Source organism: Stenella coeruleoalba, assembly GCF_951394435.1.
Source record: "Stenella coeruleoalba genome assembly, chromosome: 17".
NCBI lineage: Eukaryota > Metazoa > Chordata > Mammalia > Artiodactyla > Delphinidae > Stenella > Stenella coeruleoalba.
The window spans coordinates 78565343-78580567 of NC_137163.1; the positions used below are offsets into that span (position 1 = coordinate 78565343).

A 15225-nucleotide genomic window follows, 5' to 3' on the forward strand; every position below is an offset into this window, starting at 1 on the left:
TTTCAGACAAAGAACTGAGCCTTACTTGGGAGTATTTGCTAAAAGTACTACAAATACATGTGCCTCAGTAGGAAATTGGATCCATAAGAAGATGTGATACGCAAGAAGCAAAGGTGAAAACAAAGCGTTTTTAAAACACGTTGATAAATATGAACTAACTGAGATTAAGTGAAGTACTGACCAAGTTTAAGTAAGGGAGAAGAGAAGAGTTAGACCACACTAACCAAAAATTGTAAGGACAGGACACATAATTAAATCATTTCCAGACCTCTCTTCTGAGATGCAGAGGGATACAAAGTTTGGATTTTGCTAACTCAAGAAGTCCTCTTAAAAATTACACTCAAATACTAGAAAATAGGAAGAGACTATCACTTCCATGCTAGGAGAAGAGAAAGAGTGATTAAAGAAAACTGTGTCAAAAGAAAAAAAAAAGAAAAGAAAACTGTGTCAACCTGAGTAAAGGAAAGGAGAGAGAATTTTACAGGTAAAGTGTTTGATGTAAAAACACTCAGGTTTGCATAAGTAGAATTTACTTATTGGCTTTTCTCCTTGAAAATGTGCCAATAAGCACATCTGGTTTAATGAAGAAGGATCAATACCCTTTATTAAAGGCAGTCCGCCCCTACAGCTACTTTTTCTTCAAGTCCCTAAAAACGTAGGTCCGAGACATATCAGATCATCTTCCTTTCCACTTCCGCTGCCAGGAGACTCACTTCCGAACCTTTCCTACCTTGATTATTAGTAGCTTCCCCTGTGCTCCCCCTTCCCTCCTGCTGGCACTATTTTTCTGTAGCACTTTACACCTAATTCTAGCATGATGATTGCCAAGGAATACTGTAGTTTTACAGACTGTGTGTTCTGTCCTCTGTCCCCGTAGCAACTGCAGGAGCAGAGGAGGGAAGGTGTGTGTCCTGCGTGCATCTTCATCTCTGTCCAGTATCTACCATTTTACTAACATAGTCAAGTATTAATATTGCCAAAGTTAAGTTTTTATTGCAGAAATAGATTAAATCAATTTACTCTTCAGCGTATATGCATCTCAGGAATTAAGGCTGCCTCCACAACTTAAGCCTAATAATTAGGCATTTTATCACCCCAGTAAATCTTTAATTTCTGCTTGAAATTCCTAGAAAAGGTGGAACTCTTATGAATCAATGAATGGAACACCCTGTATGGAAGTTGATATTTTGTGTTTACAAGGATACTTGGTGAATCAGTTTGCCATGTGTTTAGCTGAAAGTAACTGAAAACTTGATTAGACATGGCTTAAACTCGTGTGTGTGTGTGCGTGCGTCTGTGTGTGTGTATGTGTGCATGTGTACATGTGTACACGTGTGTACTTGTGTGTATGTGTGTGGCGTATTCATATGCCCCGAATAGTGCAGGATAGGTCTGCCCAGAGCTGCTTCAGTAGCCCAATGTGCAATGATATCTTATTATTTTTCAATGCTTTGCATGTCAGCCTCTTTCTCCTCTTCATAATTGTCACATCTTGGTCACAAAGTGGCTCCCGTAACCCGAATCCCAGATAGCAGACGGGGAAGAGCCCTGACTAGCTAGGTTTTGCCCTTCTGTTTGGGAAGGAAGCTCCTCCTGGTGACCTGTGCCTACGTGTCACTGCAGAACTGTGTCACGTAAACGTCCTTAACTGAATGGGGGCCTGGAGAGGATATGTTTCAGTGGGAACATTTGAACATTTAGTCCCTAAAATAAGGAACAGGTGGGCTCTAGCAGCGTCTGCGGTACATCATGGCATCAAGACAACCAGTCTAAAAAATATGTATGTATTTATATCAAATCCAGATATAATTTATTTTAGATTGCATTATTTGAGAATTTAACTTGTGTACATAATATTTTAGGACAAAGGCGCCTGGAAAATGACAACAATCTTAAAACCACGATGTCGAGTGAATTCACCTTCTAAACTGTCACTGCGGTGCTCTGTTCGGTTCTTCCCTTTCCGCTGGCCAAGCCCAGCTTTGTAATCCAGCCTGGGGACGCAGAGGTTTTCAGTGGCACCAGCACAGCTCTGCAGTCTATGGCCACTGGCCACCCGCCAGGAGCGATGGAGGGGCACTGGGCGGATCCCGGCACCTGCTGCTTCGGGCAGCTCCATCTGCAGAGTATCCCACTGGGGACCACGGCTGACTCACCTGTCCCGCCAACAGTGACCAAGGCTCTGTTCAAGCTGCAGCCGACAGAATCGTACAAAGTACCGGGACAGGAGGGCAGGTGGAAATGTTCATGCTGCCAGACTTGGAAAATTAGTTTTCAACTTAAAAAATAATGTCCCGTAAATCAGTGGATACAGAATTTTATTTGCCGCTTTTTTTTGGACACAATAAAATTTTCAAAACTAATCTGCTTCACCTTAAAACTTGGATTTTTTTTTTTCACTTCAGCCTTTATCCAAATGCCATAATCAACCATGAGCAATAAAAGGCGTGAAGTCATCGGGCTGGCAGCAAACGGTCAGAAGATACCTGTGCTTGCGAACACCTCACAGATGCAGGGCAGACCCTGCAGCCGGGAAGGTTGAAAAGGTAGGTCCTCTGCTGAGCACGCTGCCCACTCAGCACAGCGGAGGAAGGCGCCTAAGGCTCGTGCAGGTAGCCTGGGCTGCGGGAGCCAAGCTCTAAGAAAACTGTTCTGAACACAGCAGATAATTCATGGGCCCCGGCGTGCAGCGATGTTGCAAAGCCCTCCTGTTCTTCTGCCGTTCTTTTGCCCCTCCCTTTCTGTCGTGGGTATTGTGTGTGGGTGTAGGGCTATGCGTGCGTGTGTGTATGCGTGTGCACACACGTGTGCGCAACACTCTTTGTGGGCTCAGAGGGTCAGTAAAGAGCAGAATGTAAGTGATGTTGGAGGGATGCCGGAAGTCCTGTCCTGTCCAAAACAGTTTTTCATCTGTGGACAAGAACATAATAATTTACAATGATCCTTTTTAAGGGTTTCCTGGAGCCATGGACATTGTCATTTAGTTAAGAAATTTTATTATTTTACTTAGTAGTTTTACTTAAAATTTACTTAAATTTTATTACTTTACTTATCTTACATTTGCATAGGATGTTACCTATCAAAACACTGACCCTGAATATATGTATATGTACAGCTGATTCACTTTGTTACACAGCAGAAACTAACACCTCATTGTAAGGCAATTATACTCCAATAAAGATATTAAACAAACAAGCAAACAAACAGATAAATAAATAAATAAAAATTCATATGGAATAAGAGAAAAAACCCGACCCTGAGAAACTCTTTCTAAAAGAGTTTAGAAATAGGGACCTGCCCAGCCCCGTGGGGTCCTGGTTGGGCAGCGTTAGGTGGTGTGAGCCGTGGGATTGACCCACCAGAAGTCCGTCAATGTTTTCTGAATTGAACTGTTTAGCACCAGCCCCTTAAGTAGCAATAGATCAATAATTTCTTGTTTCCATTGACATGTCTGAGGAAAAAAGTGTGTTTTCCCCTAGAAATGTTAATATCATGAAAAAGATTTTCTGTGCTCTGAAAAGAAGGTGCAGAAATGCAATTTTCCTTGGTAACTCCTGGGGGAAATTACTTTTAAAGGACCCAGACATTATGTTTAGGCTTTCAGCGTGTGGAGATTGAACAATGCTCTTGAAGAAGCGGTGCTCAGTTTTGTTTTGCTTTTGCATTATTTTGTATTTAACGGCTGTTCTTTGGAAGCAAGGTACCTGATTAGACACTTGCCCTCTAACTGGCTCACTTATTTCACACCCAGCTTGTCAGTTTCTTGCATTAGTTTCTGTTTTTTCTGTTTGTCCATCTGCATCAGTTGGTGTCTAAGGTCCTGTTCATTTCTCAGGCTACAATATGCTGATGATTTCTCTCTGCCAGTCGGTTGGCACTGAAATCGCCATCTGCTTATCTTTTGTCTCTTGCAACTGCATACTTGTAGATTTGTGTGTTGAGACTTTTAATTGGTCTTGAAATGACCCATTAATCATTCACTACCTTTATAAAAGAGGCTTCTTTTATTTGACTGGTGCAGAGACTAACTATTTTAAGATGTACCCTTTTTGTGTCATCTTAACAGATACTGTATCAGTTTTCTTTAGTTCTTTTAATGTCCTTTTAAGCCAAGATCACAATTACCCAAAGATTAATTTCCTTCCCCAGACAGGCCTAGCAAATGATAAATAAAATTAAAAAAAAAGAGAGATTCAAGAAAAGGTGTGAATCACGGTGTGAATTTCTCATCATTGGTGCCTTGACTAGGTGACTTGTCTTAACTACTTACAACCTGCTTTTACTGTGTCATGAATTCATTTTTTAATGTAGAAATATTTTTATTCATTGCAAGTGATTCCTGGTAGTTATTTATTTATTTTATTTATTTATTTTTGGCTGCATTGGTTCTTCGTTGCTGCACGTGGGCTTTCTCTAGTTGCAGTGAGCGGGGGGCTACTCTTCGTTGTGGTGCACGGGCTTCTCATTGCGGTGGCTTCTTTTGTTGCGGAGCATGGGCTCTAGGCACGTGGCTTCCATAGTAGTGCCTTATGAGCTCTAGAGCGCAGGCTCAGTAGTTGTGGCACGTGGTCTCAGTAGTTGTGGCTCAAAGGCTCAGTAGCTGTGGCACACGGGCTTAGCTGCTCCACGGCATGTGGGATCTTCCTGGACCAGGGCTCGAACCCATGTCCCCTGCATTGGCAGGCGGATTCTTAACCACTGCGCCACCAGGGAAGCCCGATTCCTGGTAGTTTTAAGAGCGAGTATAATGTTCCGGAAAGAACAGCTGGCCGAGGGTTGAGTGACCTAGAGTCTCACACTGTCTCTGCCAGGTTTTAGCTCTGAAGGTCATTCCCCTCAGCCTCCCACAGCCGGAATTTCTTCATCCGTGGAGCTCAGAGCCACTTTTCTGGGACCTGATTACCAATATCTTGCAGGCGTTCCCGAGGGCTTTCATGGGATTGGGTGACCTAAGAATCTATCTGCTACCGTAGTTATTTAGCCTAGCGCCTTCCTTAGAATTGGAGACTTTTAAAAAGTTTTATTACCTGCACACAACATGAAACCTGAAACAAGTACGCTTTGCCAAATATTATTTATTCTGTCATGTTTCTTGTATTACCAGAGGGCGGGCAGGAGCGAGGAGCAGCAGGGATTGTGGAAAGTGGAACAACAAAGAGAAGGGATCTGTCAGGTCATCTCAGAAAGCTCTTGGAAAAGTCATCACTTAGTATTATCTCCAATAATACTAAGTGATGACTTTAAATAAAAAAAATATTTATTTTCTGTATTAATTCAAGGGTCATGAACAGATTTTATGACTGTTTATGCAGCTATCAGCTGTTCACTAAACAAATTCATTGGTGAAAGATCGGAGTATTTGGACATCTTTAGAATTTGACTCGAATGTGACTTAGTCAAAGGGATCATATCACATGTTAGAGGGACATTCATTTTCTTTCTGAAATGAATAGAGCACATTGTTTCACATTTTACTGTGTGAGAGTTTGCAGAAAATTTGTTAATGATTCAGATGTGATTTGTATTTTAAACGTGTCTATCGCATCTAATAAAAACAGCTGTGAGGATTTAATCATATGAAGCAGCTCCCCTAAGGTTTAGAAATAATCCCTTCTTACTGACGACTGCTTTTCCGCTTTGCCAACCAGATCTGTATATTTCTGGCTTCCTTGCAAACAGGCACAAGCTCATGCAGGCACCTACACACTCGAAAAAGCCTTCATCATAAATGATTAGAGACATTCTAGTTACACAGCATATTTAAACATATTTCCATTTTCCCCTTGGAATAAAAACTATCAAATAACTTAAAATTTTGATGTAATTTAAAATTCTCTTCAGCTCACCCACAATTCACAAGAAGCCCCCAGGATCAAGGGGTGTTAGAAGGACAGGCTGCAGAATTATCTGTGCAGCTGAGGGCAGCCTACCTCCAGGAACTGCCTGGACACAAGAAGGTATTTGTGGTTGTGAGAAGTGATTGTGGGAACAAACAAATACTTTCTTTTCACAAGAGCAAAAAAAAAAATCGTTTAAACTAATTATCATAGGACTGTCAGGGTCATGAAAACATCACACAGAAGGTCATCTTTGATTTAACTACGTCATCATAATTTGCTGTGTTTCAAGTTTCAGCATTTGAGTGTGTGGCCTTCCTTAGAGCATCCTGTCTGGGACCCAGTTTCCTGATTTTTGAAATGAAATTATTGGAAAGTTCAGTGGTTTTAAACATTTTTCAAAAGTGGCAGAATCCTCTTTTAGTACAAAATGAAAGTGTAGGTGAAATGAAATCATAAGTGAAGCTCTAAGATATTGAACAGATAAAAGAGAGCAGGTGTCTATGAAGAGTGGGGAGGGTGCTGGACCACCGACCCCATCCCCGTGGGACCCAGGAACTTCCAGGGAACCCTTGGGACATCACAGAACAAGGTCCACAGTCTGTGAGAAGAGAGCTTGTCTAAGGTTTCTCTGGGCTTGGAATTCCGAACTACCATGTTAATTCAGGTACCAGATTAGATTCTAAATACCTCTACGTTTATGAATTTCTCTTGACTGAACTTTTTGCTCTAGTCTGCATAAGATTAGGGTGGGTAGGATGTGTACGCTGCAGCCAGAAAGCTGAGACCCACATCTCTGCTTCTTCATTGGCTACTTGGATGACCTGGGACAGGTGGGTTAGCTGCTGTTTACTGGCGTCCCCTTGTCTGTGTGTGGGAGGGGGTGATATTTCCTACAACGTAGGGTGATTGTGGAGATTGATTTGAACGTATTGATACTCTGAAACATTTAGAACAGTAGCTGGCACGTTTGTGTACATACTCATAAAGATTAGCTATTATTTGCTCCTTCTATAACATGACATTGAATATGACAAATTTTCACTGAAACAGTTGAAAATGTCAATCCATTTACTTGTTAGAGATGACGGGGAATGTGGACTCGGTCCAAGTTCAGAGGTCAGAGTGCAGTGCGGCTGGGGGCACAGCTATGAGGGTCACAGAATCACCGTGCTTGACATGCTGCCTTGGCCCTTTAAATGGTATCGTTCAATAGTGTTTTAATATTCCATACATCGCATACAGGTGAGAAATGTTCGGAGGTATTTGCAGGTTGCATTTAGTCTTCATTTGGTGGATAATCTAGGACTAAAAGCCGTTGTTAGTGCAAACGAGTGTAGAACTGATTCCTCTCCTACCCAGACCTTGTGCTGCATTAAGGAAGGCACGGGCCTAAGCCTGCAGAGGAAGTGGGGGCCGGCCTGAGTCGTCCACGGGAGCCCGGGGAAGAATTTCAGCTTTTATTCTAAGGCTAGTGGAGGCTGCTGAAAGCCAGGCTGCTGCCCTGGCCAGACTGGCTGTGAATTTTGTTCTCTAACTGTGGTGAGGGAAGGTGAGGGGAGCCTGAAGTGGGGAATTTGTTAGGAGGCTAAGCTGCTCCGTTGGGGTCATCGAGGGTGGGGCTTCTGTGCTGGATGCAGGGTTGGGGAGGAACTGTCACAGCATCCCGGTACCCAGGGTTCCTGCGGTCAGACCCTACCTTCCTGCAGGCATAGCTCTTGGCTCCAAGCCACACACAGCCCGAACAGCTTCCTTCCCTCTTTGCAGGAGGGCGGCCTCACACCCCAGGAGGGTGGCAGGTGGTCCTCTCCTCAGGTGCTTTGAGAATTGACCACACAGCGCGTCAGGATCAAGGCCAATATGAACGTTGAGCCGTCAGCCACTGCGGTTGAGAAAGGAGCCTGTGCATCTGGCCCTAACGCCTAGAGGTGACGCAGGCCGTGGTGGCGTTTACGCTTCCTGGGGGGGCTTCCTCTGTGCCTTTGACACACCCAGGACCTTACTACTTTTAGGGCATATTTCATAGGACCTACAGACTTTTTTTTTGCTTTAGAGTTTTCTTTCTGTTAATACTAATTATTAATATCACGTTTTCTTCCAAAAGAACCATTTTGTGTTTTCCTACCTTTTCTATGAAGCTCATTCATTAGCTCTACCGTCTACAGAAGGATGCAGTCTCTCACACCTGATGTGCTGAATCTTGGTCTTCTACTGGTGTATCTTTTATGCTCAGGGTTATTGGGAAAATACTGCAGACACTCTGCTTCAGACTCATCATGTAAAAAACAGTATTTTGGTTTATCATAAGGAGTAATGTTCTGGAATGAGGTTGTGTTTTTGTCCATCATTTGTTGTTAAATGACAGGTAAGAAAAGGAAACTCAAGGTTTAAATTTTTAAAGATAATTCTAATACAAGAGTGAAAAATGATTGTTATTAAATGCTATTGAAGTTTCTTCGTTCCCGGCTTAACGCTGAAATGAAGGATCTTAGTTACAATATATATATTAGCACCTAACTTCCATTTTCAGTACTGCTTTGCATTTCAACACATTTTCCTGGGTTTCTCCACAGATTTGCTGTAATTTGTTTTGATGTCGTAAAACTAAACTCAGAGGCAACACATATTTAGACAAGAGCATGTCAGATGCCTAAACACGCTGCTGTCAGACTCCACAGCGTCAACGTGCGAAGAAGAATTAGTCACGTGCAGGTGCTCCCACTGCTGAGACGTGATACAGCGCCACGTCGAGCTAACATCTGTGTACGGTCTGCGTCAAGCCCTTTCTCACTGTATTTTAGACGCACCAAACGCTTATTTAATTTTTTTTTTTGATGGAGGTTGAGTTTCTATGAGAGAAGAAAGATATGAGGGAGGGTGTGCAAATAGCAACTCAAATGCAAGAGAAGCTTTGAAAACACCGTTGTAGGAGGATGAAAGGACGTGACGTGCCCTTGGCAACCTCCACTTCTTTGGCTCCTTTGTCTAAGAGGAAATGCCGGATGCTGGTCTGCAGAATACTTAAAACTTCTCTTGAGTTGGTTTTCAACTAATTAAAAAATCAGGAGGTTTTTACATTAGTAAGTTTTTTTTTTTAAAAGAAGACGTATTGGGGCTTCCCTGGTGGTGCAGTGGTTGAGCGTCTGCCTGCCGATGCAGGGGACACAGGTTCATGCCCCGGTCCAGGAAGATCCCACATGCCGCGGAGTGGCTGGGCCCGTGAGCCATGGCCGCTGAGCCATGGCTGCTGAGCCTGTGCGTCCGGAGCCTGTGTTCCGCAACGGGAGAGGCCACAACAGTGAGAGGCCTGCGTACCACAAAAAAAAAAAAAAAAAAAAGAAGACGTTTTAAGTCAAGAAACAAATAAAATAGCACGTGAGGATGTTAAAGTTATGAGTCTTAGTTCTGCCTTCCTTTTGCCCCATTATTACGTCCTTTCACCTTGATGGACTGTCTCCCATTGACCCTCTAGGTCTCCAGGTAGAAGCCGCTTCACTTCCTTGACTCTCTAAGGTATCATAAAGTGACCCTCGAAATTAATACGAGGATATGCCATTTAATGTAACAGTTGACAGATGTAGGTGACACTGATACATTTCATCAAGTATCCGCAGCTGAGAAGATGTCATCAGCCACAGGCATGAATGCAGAAACAAAGAGACAAGATTTTTAGGGACCGGAGAGCCCTCCCTGGTGAATGCAGGTGGTGTGAGTGGATCAGGAGAGAGGGCAGGTGGCAGGAGACAGACGGGATGGTTGGGTGAGTTGGGACATGTCGGAGTTTACTTTAGGCTATGGAACTATTCACCGGATCTGTTGTGTAGAATATGAATCAGCCCCAAGTGAGTAGGATCAGTGGGAATGAAGAAACAGTGAAAGTAAGAAACCATTAGAAGAGCTGTGGTCATAACCAGGTGATGTGTCTGGAGACCTGAACATCCGTGATGGTGGGGATGGACTTAAGTCAACATGTCACGGGTGGAACCATTTTACCTCTGAAGTGATGAGCAATAGTCTTGAATTTTTCTAATAACTACCCCTGATGATATTTTGCAGACCCTTCCTTTTTCTCCTGAAGAGAATCAGCTTCCTTAGCAATATTTTGGGCTTATTGTATAAGTTTTCATGAACTTTTATGTACAGCCTCATTCTGTCTAAGACTTCCAGTATTGAATTTCCTTATGGTGTTACCTGTTCTTTGGGGTTTTTTTTGCGGTACGCGGCCCTCTCACTGTTGTGGCCTCTCCTGTTGCGGAGCACAGGCTCCGGACGCACAGGCTCAGCGGCCATGGCTCACGGGCCCAGCAGCTCCGCGGCATGTGGGATCTTCCCGGACCGGGGCACGAACCCATGTCCCCTGCATCGGCAGGCGGACTCTCAACCACTGCGCCACCAGGGAATCCCTCCAGTTTTACTTTTATTGCCGTCAGAAATTCTTTTTTAGAAGTAAGCAGGGTATGAATAAACTGTATATCTACATTCATTGACGTGATTTTAAAATAATCATCATATTGAAGACTTACATGATTGAAGTTTTGAGTGTCATATTTATTTTGATTAGCGAGACAAGCCACGCTCTCTGGGAACTTTGTCTCTCTCTCTTTCCTTCTCTCCACTGGAGTCATATAGCTGCTTATCCAGTGCTTGACGCACAGTAGGCACTTAGGGGATGTTTGTTGAACAATGACACTGTATCAAACCATAAGATGTTATTTTGTAAGGAATCCCCGTTCCTCCAGTGACAGTTCTGTTTGACCCCCAGGCAGGGGTTCTGATTCCAGAGGGTGGTAATTTCCAGGTCCTTGGTGGACGCAGGGCTGCCGACCAAGGAAGATGTAATTGTGAGGTTTGGAATTCCTTTGGCCTCACTGTGGCCAATCCTTCTTGCTGTCACCGGGAAGTGTTTAAGCTTCTCACACAGCTGGATAAGTGTCCTTGGACAGCTTCTACTCCTTGTCCTAAAGGATTCACCTCACTACCCTCCGTCCCTTATATGTTCTTTCTAGTCTAACATGTTAATATTATTAATAAATCAAAGCTATTGTATGTTTTTGTAAAATCTAAGCTCTTAAGCGGGTATCAAACAGCAAAAATAACAATGCCAGCAGGGAACAGCAAAAGCAAGAATTTGCAAATGTATATCATGTTTTCTTAGGAATTGAAAATTACGGAATGTAGGATGTAATCTTAGCCAAATAAATGTGGAGCCAGAGATTTTAGGATGAATGGAATTCAACACACATGAGTTACTCTGACCTAGTGTAATTAATCCCACATTAAAATTAAAAATCAATCAATCAAGCTTCTAGGTAAGATTTGCTGCTATGAGAACAACTGTCTCAATATTTGGAAGCAGTTATAATTGGCCAACGTAATTGGCATCATTTTACATTTAATCATCAACCTGGTTATAGGGCTCTAGACCTGTGCGAGTTGAGTATCAGTGGTGACTGTTTAAAAAGTTGATTGTCAGACATTTATACAAAATACAGCCCTTTTTCTCAACTAATCGGCTCATCCTGGAGGTAAGAGAGTCCGTGTGTAGGCAGGCTCCAGGAGACTTAGCCGGACCTCGGCTGTGGTCCTAGCAATGCAGATAGGCTGTGATGCCTGAGTGCCGTGTCCCCATGTGGCGTGTGTCTGCACATGTGAGCTGACATCAGAGTTGCTTTTTGTGCAGATGAGTTTAGGAGTTTTTGCCTTGTTGACAATCAGCTGTTGAAATACATGAGTTCAGCTATAAGCATATGGAGTGCTGCTTTGGGCTTTGCCTGTTTTTTGGTTTCCTTAAGGAAATAGGCAGATTTCTTAAATGGGGTTTTGTGTATTTATTTTTTCCTCTTAGTTTTCCCAGCTCTTATGGGTCTATAAAAGATATTGGGTAACTCTTCTCATTATAAATACAGGTTAAAAATAGGTTTCTTTAGACACAGATGTAGAGAACAAACGTATGGATACCAAGGGGGGAAAGGGGGGTGGGATGAATTGGGAGATTGGGACTAATATATATACACTAATATGTATAAAATAGATAACTAATGAGAACCTGCTGTATAGCACAGAGAGCTCTACTTCACTTTGTTGTACAGTAGAAAGTAACACAACATTGTAAAACAACTATGCCCCAATTAAAAAAAAATAGGTTTCTTTAATCAAATAGAATCCTTAGCGATGTCACTGTTTTCCTACCATATAGGAAATCGTATTTCAATAGGTTCACATCCTTCCACCGGCAAATTCTTCTGAGATACCAAACTTCTGAATATTCCATTTCTTTGAGTGTTTTATACAAAGAGTGTATTTTCATTAATGCCACATCAATCTTCATGTGTTTATAATACTGTATGGTAAAAACGGATTCTCTGTCGAACATTATTATTTAAATTATAACAGTGTAGCTAGTAACCATCAATTCTTTATTCTAGTAGGGTCAGAAATTCTTTATCACATAGTAATTCTTAATGTTACAAAACCCTAGTCTTACTCTGATATTCTCTATGAGTTCATGTTTTTCCTGATTTAAAATCTATGTGTTCTATCCTGAGATAAGCCACTCGTTATCAAAACTCTTAGCATTAAATTTCAAGATCAGTAAGTGGCAGTTCCAGATTTTGGATAGTTTAAAAATTATAAAGAAAGCAAATAATCAAAATAAATGGCATAACTCAAATATTAAAACCTAAAAAAAATACTTGGCATCTTTCCTTTCCCAGTCTCTGCAGAAACGGCGGAGCCTGTAAGACAAGGAGCATTTACCTGTTTAACGGGGCAGAATGGTGAGGGAAGCAGGCTTCTTGCCGTTCAAAGACGGTCATATCACAAAGGCAGTTGCTGGTGTCAGTTTCTGTGCTTGGAAGTAGCTGGTCTCCTAGGACAGGCTCTCAAGTGTCAGGACTAGTCAGCATCATTCTTTCCAGGGGAGGTTTAATGTGAAAAGGCCTGTGTAGTTGCAAGAGTTACATTCGCTGTGGCTGCTTCTCTGTAGGGGTGAGGAGGGGATAACGAGTGCTCAAAACCCTTGGCAGCGGTGACAGGACCTGCTTTCATGGAGGTCATGGTGTTTCTTGGTGAGCATGGCCCCAGGGGCACAGGTGCCTTCTCCCGGGTCTGTCCCCTTTCCCCGGAGCCAGGCCTTCAACACGGTGGGCACAGCCCAGTTGACTGACACCCCACCCTCCGAGCTCCCCTTTCCTGAAGGGACTCAATTCAGCCTCGACTTTATCCCCATTGGAGGTGATGGGGTCTCACAGTGGTGTTGAAAGTTGACGTCCATCAGACAACTTTAAGTACGGGTTTATCCTGTAAACCGACTGAGGCCTTTCCCCTTTCTGTTAATGCCAAGACTTAACAAAGGAAGATGATCTAGTTCTTCCTCGACCTCTGCAAAATTGTGCATAAAAAGGTGGAGAGTAAGCTCAGAATTATCTGATTATTCTCTCCCTTATGCTATTAATTCAGGAGGTTTTTGACACAAATAAGGTATTAAGAGTATTGTTTTATTCTAACAAGCCCCAATAAACTGAACTTATTTTGCATAATACAGTGCTGTTCTGAAGAAATCTTTTTGCTATTTATACCAAAACAAATAAAACAATACTGAAACCAAATGAATAATAAAAAGGTTGCTTTATTTTACCCTAAAACTAGGAAAGTTTAAAAAATTCTTAGTTAAAATGACATAAAAGTGAGAGTTAACGTTGTTAAGAATACTTTCTATGTGAACATTTATGCACTTTTTAAAAAAAATGTTATTTCCAGTGTGCTTTTTTTTAAAAAAAATTAATTAATTAATTAATTAAATTTGGCTGCATTAGGTCTTCGTTGTGGTGTGCGGGCTTCTCATCGTGGTGGCTTCTCTTGTTGCGGAGCATGGGCTCTAGGTGCGTGGGCTTCAGTAGTTGTGGCACAGGGGCTCAGTAGCTGTGGCTCGCAGGCTCTAGAGTGAAGGCTCAGTAGTTGTGGTGCACGGGCTTAGTTGCTCTGTGGGGCACGTTCGATCTTCCCAGACCAGGGCTTGAACCCGTGTCTCCTTCATTGGCAGGTGGATTCTTAACCACTGCACCACCAGGGAAGTCCCGTTTATACACTTTCTGAATGCACTTTTAAGAATCTGTTAACAGACAACTTTTATGTGTTTTCTATTTGTGCACTTTAGAATTTAATGATTTGAAAGAATATTTGCATATTATGCCACCTTCCTTACTCCTTTCCCCCCCCTTTTCACATCTACACTCTTGCTGGTTCTTACTAATACAGGGAAATAGCAGGTCAGGTGAAAGAAAGTGACAAGACAACACAATATCGATTGATAATTATGTGAGGATATATTACAGATTACCTGTTCGTTTAGGACTCAGTAATATTGGAACGGCACCTCATATTTACTCTGTGACACGTAGTTCTGAAGGAACTTGGCAAGCCTTTTTTAATCTGATAATCACATTTGACAACCACCAGGCCTGAAGTAGATACTGAACAAGTCTTATTTCTAATTTATGGTTGAGTCAAGAGATAAACAAGAGTGTTGCCAAATTCCTTATGCTTGTAAACTTCATACAACTATGACAGCAAAACTATTTTGGAAATAGAATAAAAGCAATATTATCAAACAGGTAAAATTCAGATTACGTGTTAAATGATGCTTTCCTGAAATTTAGATATCACTTCCCAGGTTCTGTCTGACACTGTGAACCGCCTTTGGAGCTTTGGCAACTCAGCACCACTGTGCGCGGAGTTGGGGAACTGGGTCCCAGCACACGGGTTCTCTTCCTAATCCAGGCTGACCTGTGATAACCCATTATGCCCGCAGGTGCAGTGGCCCAGAGCCAGGTATTGTCATGAGTAAGAGCGCAGGGTTCTTGCCACTTTCTACACTTGAGTTTCACAAATGAAGGTGTGAAAGGGAAGCGACAGAGAAAAGCCTAACATTTGGATCAATAAGCAAGTCAGCCTGCAGGCCAGCACAGATGGACCTGATTGATCTCCGTTGCTTTATTTCCAAGTAAAAGTGACAAATTAAGTAGGCTCATGCTTAGTTTTTTAAAAAATCAAAGAGTAGTTAATTTACAATGTTGTGTTAGTTTCAAGTGTATAGTGAAGTGATTCAATTATACACACACACACACACACACACACACATATTCTTTTTCAGATTCTTCCCCATTATAGGTTATTATAAGATATTGAGTATAGTTCCCTGTGCTATACAGAAGGCCCTTGTTGTTTACCTATTTTATATATAGTAGTTTGTATATGTTAATCCCAACATTTTAATTTATCCCTCCCCCCTTCTCCTTTGGTAACCGTAAGTTTGTTTTCAATGTCTGTGAGTCTATTTCTGTTTTTTAAATAAGTTCATTTGTATAATTTTTTTAGATTCCACATATAA

The 15225-nt window shown here is 42.1% G+C and overlaps 1 long non-coding RNA gene across 3 annotated transcripts in view; it reads left to right on the forward strand.

Annotated features, from left to right (window-relative positions):
- The window catches only part of LOC307176125, a 279090-nt gene that overhangs the window by 121181 nt on the left and 142684 nt on the right, over positions 1–15225 (forward strand). For all 3 annotated transcript variants that reach the window (XR_013824610.1, XR_013824611.1, XR_013824612.1), the window contains exon 3: positions 2406–2546. This is a non-coding gene — a long non-coding RNA (uncharacterized lncRNA). The remainder of the gene's footprint in view (positions 1–2405; positions 2547–15225) is intronic.